The sequence below is a fragment of the Lemur catta genome, chromosome 17, assembly GCF_020740605.2.
Source record: "Lemur catta isolate mLemCat1 chromosome 17, mLemCat1.pri, whole genome shotgun sequence".
NCBI lineage: Eukaryota > Metazoa > Chordata > Mammalia > Primates > Lemuridae > Lemur > Lemur catta.
In genome coordinates this window covers 34,921,579-34,929,929 of record NC_059144.1, presented here as the reverse complement: position 1 = coordinate 34,929,929, position 8,351 = coordinate 34,921,579, and positions in this window count along the sequence as shown.

Here is an 8,351-nt window from a genome sequence, read left to right as displayed (position 1 = left end):
TACAATAAAATAAATGCATCTGACATTCCCAAATAACTTTGTTGTTCCCAAATATATTTTTATATATAAAGAATAATATCAAAATATTAGGCTGAAATTTTCCAGGCTTTTGACAAAGACTGGTGGAAAACCACAGAGATGTTTTCCTACTTCTATTCATGATAGATGCTAAGTTTTAAATCTATTCTTTTGAAGTAATTTGTGTCTTAGGAAAGGCATAATTATAATAGTATGTTCATAAAAACCAAACTCATTTTTTTCTTTTTCTTCATTGTAACCAAAGAATTTTGCAGTGGAAATCTCCAAAATTGGAAAAGAGAAACAGAAAGGGGTTGGGTTAAAAAATTATTTAAAGCCTTTTTTGTAAATCATCAGCCAGAATAGAATTTAGACACGAGACAATCTGGATGTGAGTTCAAAACTCCATACCTTGTCTGTTCTTTGAATATGGAAAATCTAGGGTAATAAGGGGAAAAAGCACAATTTATCACTTAACTTGTGGAACACTGTGGTTACCAAACCCCAAGTTGTTGGCTTTCTGTAGCAGACAAAGCCCGTTCAGGGCAAACAGGTTTTGATTCAGTCTGGACAAGGTCTGTGAGTCTTCAGACAGACAAATCTAAAAATAATAGCAGTGAGTGGAGAGTGAACTTTTCCATTCATCTTAATGAAGTTGTCAGCTATGAAGCTTAATTATATCACTTATATAACATTGTTAGCTATTTCATTGCAGTTACGGTACTCAGAGGCCAGCAATTAGCAGTGACTCCTAGCCCAGTACACTACCCCTGGGTTCTTGATTGTTGTAGTGGTTGTTGGCTAAGCAGAAGGTCAGTTCAAGAGTCTTTTGGATCCTAGTCGATCACCTTAGTTTCTGAGTCATTAGTTCCCTAAAACCCAGCAAATCCTCCGGTGAGCTGGATCTAGATCTGTGTCAGGTGGGTTGGTCACTCTTACCAGATGAAACAAATAATCTTACATTTCTGATTGTGGTATCATAAAGAAAACTACAACATATAATTCAGTAATGGCCAGTGAGTGAGGTCTGTTTCTTTGTGTGTCTTACCCTCCTCTCCCTCCAGGGGGATGAAGTCTAGTTGGTTAACCTAGTGAACACCTAAGTGAGGTGGAGTCGCTACAGGCAGGGGAGCTGTCAGAAAAACAGAGCTTGTAGTTCCCTTACTCCATTATTTCTTCATCTGCTTATTTCATAAGGTATGTTTTCAACTTTATTATCTGCCAGACACTGGTTGGAACTTACAGTATACAAGTAAACAATTGATAATTTACTTATATAGTTCCAGAGAGTGAAAAAGTGCTTTGATGACAAAAAGTACTATGAGGTTGGCTTGGAGATTACTTTAGGTCTGCACTGAACAGGGGGAAATATAACGTGGGCTACAAATATGAGCCACATTATGTATTTTTAAATTTTCTAGTAGTCACATCAAGAAAAGTAAAAAAAAAATGTAAAAGTGGGTTTAATAATATTTTAACTCAATGTATCCAAAATATCATTTCAACATGTAATCAATATGAAAATGACTAATGAAATATTTAACATATTTTTGTAGCAAGTCTTCAAAATCCAGTCTATACTTTATATATATGGCACATCTGAAATGTTCCACATGTGGCTAGTGGCTACCATATTGAATAGCATATTTTTGGATAGTGGATGAAGAAGGTCTTTCTGCTACCCACGTAATGAGAAAGAGCCATACAGTGATATGCACTTCCAGACAGAGGGACCAGCAAGTAAGTGCAAAGGCCTTGAGCCAGGATTAAGTTTTTAACCAAATTTGTCTTCAATTGTAAAATAAGAAAACAAAGGTAGCTTGACGGTCATTTTATAATACTTGTTTGCAGCTCTGCTAGATGGTTTAAAACTAAATTATGGTTTAAAACAACACAACAGGTCATCATTTCTTATGGGCCTAAATAAAATGAGCAGTTTGGCTCAGTTTAATAGCTTGGTAACAATAGAAGTGAATTTACGAAAAAGTGCTTAAGTATCTTGAACAGACTTTTTTCTTTTGCCTTCAAACATGCAAATTTATCATAATCTAGTGTGTATTTTCATGATAAATATACTAATTGTGGATTCTATGTTCTAATAGCATTATCTATCTTCAGGACAGGACTTTGTGAAAAATACATCTGGGTACCATTGCTTGTGTTTTATCTTTCTCTGGAGGCAGGCCATGTTTGACCCTTCAGTTAGCCCAGCAGCATAATGAATTAATTAGAAACAAAGGTATGCTATACATAGAAAATGAAAACTCACACAGAAATAACTTAAAAAGAATCATTGAATGTATTGTAAAATTAAATATCTGGAGTATACTTTTCATGCCAAATAAACATTCTCATATTCATATGATGTTAGTTTGATGGGTGTCTTTATTTGGGTTACTCCGGAAGCTGACCCTGAGCTAGGATTTGAGTGCAAAAGGTTTATTTGAGGAGTGATCTCAGAAAGCAGGGATGGGAATAAGACCAGGAGGGAGGGAAGCCAACCCAAGATGTGTTAGCAAGCCACTTACTTGGGCACCTGGAGTGCAATTATGCTGCACCACTCTGGGATCTGTGAAGAACATGCCCCAGAATGATCCCATCCCAGGAACAAGGAATTATTCTCTAATTCTGTCACTCACTGGCTGGCAAGGGCATTTGGGACCTCACTCCCACATGGGCAGGGAGGGCCAGTGCCCAGAGAAAACCCTCAGGCAAAGGGACATAGGTGCCCAAGGGGACATAGTTTTACGTGCAAACAGGAATGAAAAGGACAAGTGAATCTGGACAGGTCACTACCTGCAGCTGCTCAATGTGTGTAACAGAAATGCATCCAGAACTTGACTTACATTGCTGACAATTTTACAGTTTACAAAGTGCCTCCATTCATGTTCTCTTATTTAATCCTTCTAAGGACCCTGCGGGGTGGGTTGAGCAGGTTTTTCTATTCATATATTATGGAGGAGGAATTCAAAGTTCATGGGGACACATGTTCACAGATGGTAAAGAAGCAATGCAGGAATTAGATTTAGCGGAAATTGTGGTTGCCTCCCAAGCACCCCAGTCCACTCCCTCTCTCCAACTACATGCTCAAGTGATCTTTCCCGCCTTGGCTTCCCAGAGTGCTAGGATTATAGGTGTGAGCCACCATGCCTGGCCATTTTTCTGTTCCTTATGTAGCTCCATGTTTCTGATCTACAGGGTGTCGCAAAAGTCTCCATACGAAGGAAAAATTTTGTGATGAATATTTTGTAAGTAAAGCTGCAATTTCCCTTTTTCTTTCCTATGTATGACAACTTTTGGGACACCTGTATATCATTTTCCTTCTGCCTGAAAAACTTCTTTTAACAGTTCTTGTAGGGCAGGTCTGCTGGCAGTGAATTCCCTCAGTTTTTGTTTGCCAGAGAAAGTATTCATGTCTCTTTAACTAATGAAGGATAATCTCACAGGATATAGAATTCTAGTTTGGTAATTTTTTCTTTCAACACTTCAAATATTTTACTTCTGTCTTAGTCCATTTGTGCTGCTATGATAGAATACCATAGAGTGGGTCATTTCTAAAAATCAGAAATTTATTTCTCACAGTTCTGGAGGCCGAGAAGTCCAAGATCAAGGCACCAACATTTGGTATGATGAGGGCGTTCTTTTTGTTATGTATATGTGTGTGTATGTATGTGTATATAGAATTTTATTTTTTAAATTTTTAATTGATACATACTTGTACACATTTATGAGGTACATGTGATATTTTGATACATGTATATAATGTGTAGTGATCAAATCAGAATAATTGGGGTAGCCATCACCTCAAACATTTATCATTTGGGGTTGGGAATATTCAATTTCCTCTGTTCTAGTTATTTTGAAATATATGATACATTTTTGTTAACTATAGTCACTTTATTGTGCTATAGAACACTAGAACTTATTCCTCCTATCTAACTGTAATTTTGTACCCATTAACTAACTTCTTTCTAATCCCCTCTTGTTCCTCCCCTTCCTAGTCTCTAGTAATTACTATTTTACTCTCTGCTCCTATGAGATCAATTTTTTTAGCTCCCATATATGAGTGAATGTGCAGTATTTGTCTTTCTGTGCCTGGCTTATTTCACTGAACATAATATTCTCCAGGCTCATCCATATTGCCACAAATGACAGGATTTTATTTTTTTATAGCTGAATATTATTCCACTGTATACCACATTTTCTTTATCCATTCATCCACTGGTGAATACTTACGTTGATTCCATATCTTGGCTATTGTGATTAATGCTGCAATAAACATGGAAGTGAACATACTCAGCATACTGACTTTGTTTCTTGTGGCTATATATTCAGTAGTAGGATTGCTGGATCATATGGTATTTCTATTTTTAGATTTTTGAGGACTCTCCATACTGTTTTCTATAATGGCTGTACTAATTATTTTTCCCACCAACAGTATATAAGATTTTCCATTTCTCTGCATCCTCACCAGCATTTATTATTTTTTGTCTTTTTCATAATAGCTATTTTAACTGGGGTGAGATGATATATCAGTGTGATTTTGATTTGCGTTTCCTTAATAACTAATGATGTTGAGCACTTTTTCATATACCTGTTGATCATCTGTATGTCTTCTTTTCAGAAATGTCTATTCAGATCCTTTGCCCATTTTAAAATCAGATTATTTGTTTTTATACTGTTGAGTTGTCTGCATTTCTTATATATTCTGCATATCAATTCCTTATCAGATGGATAGTTTGCAAATATTTTCTCCCATTCTGTAAGTTGTCTCTGCACTCTGTTAGTTGCTTCCTTTGCTGTGCAAAAGCTTTTTAGTTTGACGTTATCCCATTTGTCTATTTTTGCTTTTGTTGACTGTACTTTTGAGGTCTAACACCAAAAATCTCTGTCCAGATCAATGTCCTGAAACATTTTCCCTAAGTTTTCTGTTAATAATTTCATATTTTCATGTCTTACGTTTAAATTTTTAATTCATTTTGAATTGATTTTTGTATATGGTGAAAGATAGGGTTCTAGTTTTCTTCTCCTTCATACAGGTATTCAGCTTTTGTGAAGCCTCTTTTAAACGGGCTTTAATCCCATTAATGGTGGAACAGCCCCATGGCCTAATCACCTCTTAAAGCACCATTTATTGAAAGACTGTTTTTTCACCAGTGTATATTTTTGGCACCTAGTCAAAAATAAGTTGGCTGTAAATGCATGGATTTATTTCTGGATGCTCTATTCTGTTCCACTGGCCTAGGTGTGTCTGTTTTTATGCCAGTACCATGCTGTTTTGATTACTAAAGCTTTGTAGTATATTTTGAAGTCAGGTAGTATGATTCCTGCAGCTTTGTTCTTTTTGATCAGGATTGCTTTGGCATTTGGGGTCTTTTGTGGTTCCATACTAATTTTAGGATTTTTAAAAATTTCCATGAAGAATTTCATTGGTATTTTGATATGGATTGCATTGAATCTGTAGATTGCTTTGTGTAATATGGATATTTTAACAATAATTCTTCCAATCCATGAACATGGCATATCTTTCCATTTGTTTTTATCCTCTTCAATTTCTTTTATCAATGTTTTATAGTTTTCATTGTAGAGATCTTTCACCTCCTTGATTAAGTTTATTCCTGGGCATTCTATTATTTTGTAGCTATTATAAATGGAATTGCTTTTTTGATTTCTTTCTCCGATTGTTCACTACTGGCATATAGAAATGCTCTTGACTTTTGTATGTTGATTTTGTATCCTGCAACTTTATTGAATTAGTTTATTTGTTCTAAGTGTTTTTTGGTGGAATCTTTAGGTTTTTTTATATAGAAGATCATATTTTCTGTAAGCAGGGACAGTTGGACTTCCTCCTTTCCAATTTGGATGCCCTTTATTTCTTTCTTTTGCCTAATTGCTCTGGCTAGGACTTCAATACTGTATTGAATAAAAGTGGTGAAACTGGGCATTCCTGCCGTGATCTTAGAGGAGAGACTTTCAGCTTTTCCTCATTCAAAATGATTGCTTTCTGCCTTTTTACACGTGGCAGAAGGCAGAAGAACAAGCTAGTTGAACTTGTGTGAAGGTTCTTTAAAAAGGCCTTAATCCTATTAATGAAGGAGCAGCCCCCATGACCTCATCGCCTCTTTAAGGCCCCGCCTCTTAATACAATCACATTGGCAACACCTGAATTTTGGAAGGAACACATTCAAACCACAGCAACTTCACTCTCTTTTCACTTGCATTGTTTCTGATGAGAAGTCCACTACAGTCCTGATTCCTGTTCTTCTAAAGGTAAGATGTTTTTTTCCTCTGCCTTCCTTCAAGATTTTCTCTTTGCCTTTTTCTGCAGTTTGAATATGATATGCCTAGGGCTTTTCGTTGTTGGAGGTGGTAGGTTTTTGTTTTGTTTGTTTGTTTGTTTTGGTTTTTGGCATTTATCCTTTTAGTGTTCTCTGGGTATTCTAGACCTGTGGTTTAGTGTCATTAGTTTTGGAATGTTCTTAGACATCATTACTTAAAACATTTCTTTTGCTTTATCATCTATTTTTCCTTCTGATATTCCAATACTCATGTTACCTCTTTTGAAATTTGCCTACAGTTCTTGGATGTTCTCTGCATTTTTTTTTTCATTTATTTTTCTCTGTGCATTTCAGTTTGGGAAGTTTCTGTTGACTTATCTCTAAGCTCACTGATGACCCCAAAAGGAAAGGTCTGAGCCCCGTTCTCTATGGAAGCCTCCACGTGGTGGCTCAATTGTCTCTCTTGGCAACTGTGTAGGGGAGAGGGGAAGAGGAGAAAAAGAGTCTGGATGGGGGAAAGTCCACGCACCGGTCATCTCCGACCCTCTCTCTGGGAGGCATCAAGATGACTGGGCTCTGGAGTCACACAGATCACCTGGGACCCACTGGAGCCCTGTGCCTCCTGCAGTCTGGGCCGGAGTTGGGAAATGTCTGTGTGGGGATGAGCAAGATGGAAACTGAGGGGATGTGGCCACCTGGGGAAGACAAAGGTGCCCAGTGGGTAGAGAAGCAATATGGTGCCTGCTGTCCAGCTCAGGTCTGTGGGGCAGGAGGTGCCCTGGTGGGGCTGGGAGCATGGTGCCCTGTCCACAAGAAGCTCTCCGCTCACTGGCGGCAGCAGTCTCTGGGCTCCTGTCAGTAGGTCTCCCTAGCAGCTCAGGAGCCCCCCAACAGTCCGAGATGTGAGGGAGGGGATGTTAACCACCCCATCTACCCTTCTCGCTGGTCTCCAAACCTCTGAGGGTTTAATCCCTGCCAATGCCTTTCTCCTTCCAGTTCTGCTCTGCAACCTCTTCCTGTGGAGTGTCTTGTAGATTCAGGCACCCGTCCTTCCAACCCGTGTCCAATCTATGTTTGTCTGTCTGTTTTTTCTCTTTCATTTAAAACTTCTCCTTCTTACAGAGATGCTCTGGCTGGTGGTGGCTCTGGTCTGCCATCTTGCTCCTCTCCACTGTAATTCATATTTTTTAATAGGTAAAAAATTGGAAATGGTACTTTTTTTTTTTTTTTTTTTTGAGATAGAGTCTCACTATGGCCCCAGGTAGAGTGCAGTGGCATCATCTTAGCTCACTGCAACCTCTAACTCCTGCCTTAGCCGCCCGATTAGCTGGGACTACAGGTGTACACTATAAAGCCAGACTAATTTTTTCTATTTTTAGAGGAGACAGGGCCTTGCTCTTGCTCAGGCTGGTCTGGAACTCCTGTGCTCAAGCAATCCTACTGCCTCAGCCTCCCAGAATGTTAAGATTACAGGCACGAGCCACCATGCCCAACCATAAATGGTGCCTTATTGTGGATTTATTTTGCATTCCTTTTTATTGCTGTTAAAATTCAATATATTTCTTTATGTATTTATTTATGTGGCACTATTGTCTCATGTCTTTTGCCCATTTATTTATTTATTGGTCCTTTGTGACAGTATTGCTTTTTAAATAAACTCACTATACATATATATTATCTTTCATATTTGAGGAAAAAGTCTTCTCCCATCTTTTATTTTTCTTTTTAGTTTTTACCACTCAGTTATTTAAAACGTATAGATCTTCCTATCTGTTGATGTGATAACTCAGTTGCTTATAATGTCATGCATTTGTTTCTCACTCATGTGTCTGTGGCTTAGCTGAGATTCAGCTGATCTAGACTGGGCTGAGCTGGGCTTCGTTCCAAGATGTGGATTAGGCCCAGGTTTGCTCCATATGTCTCGCATCCTTCTTAGACCAATAGCTTTTAACGTATGTTCTCATGGCAAAAGGCAGAAGTATGGGAGGACGTGGCCAATCACACAAGCACAATTTAAACCTTTGCTTACCTTATGTCTGGTAACCTGCTATTGGC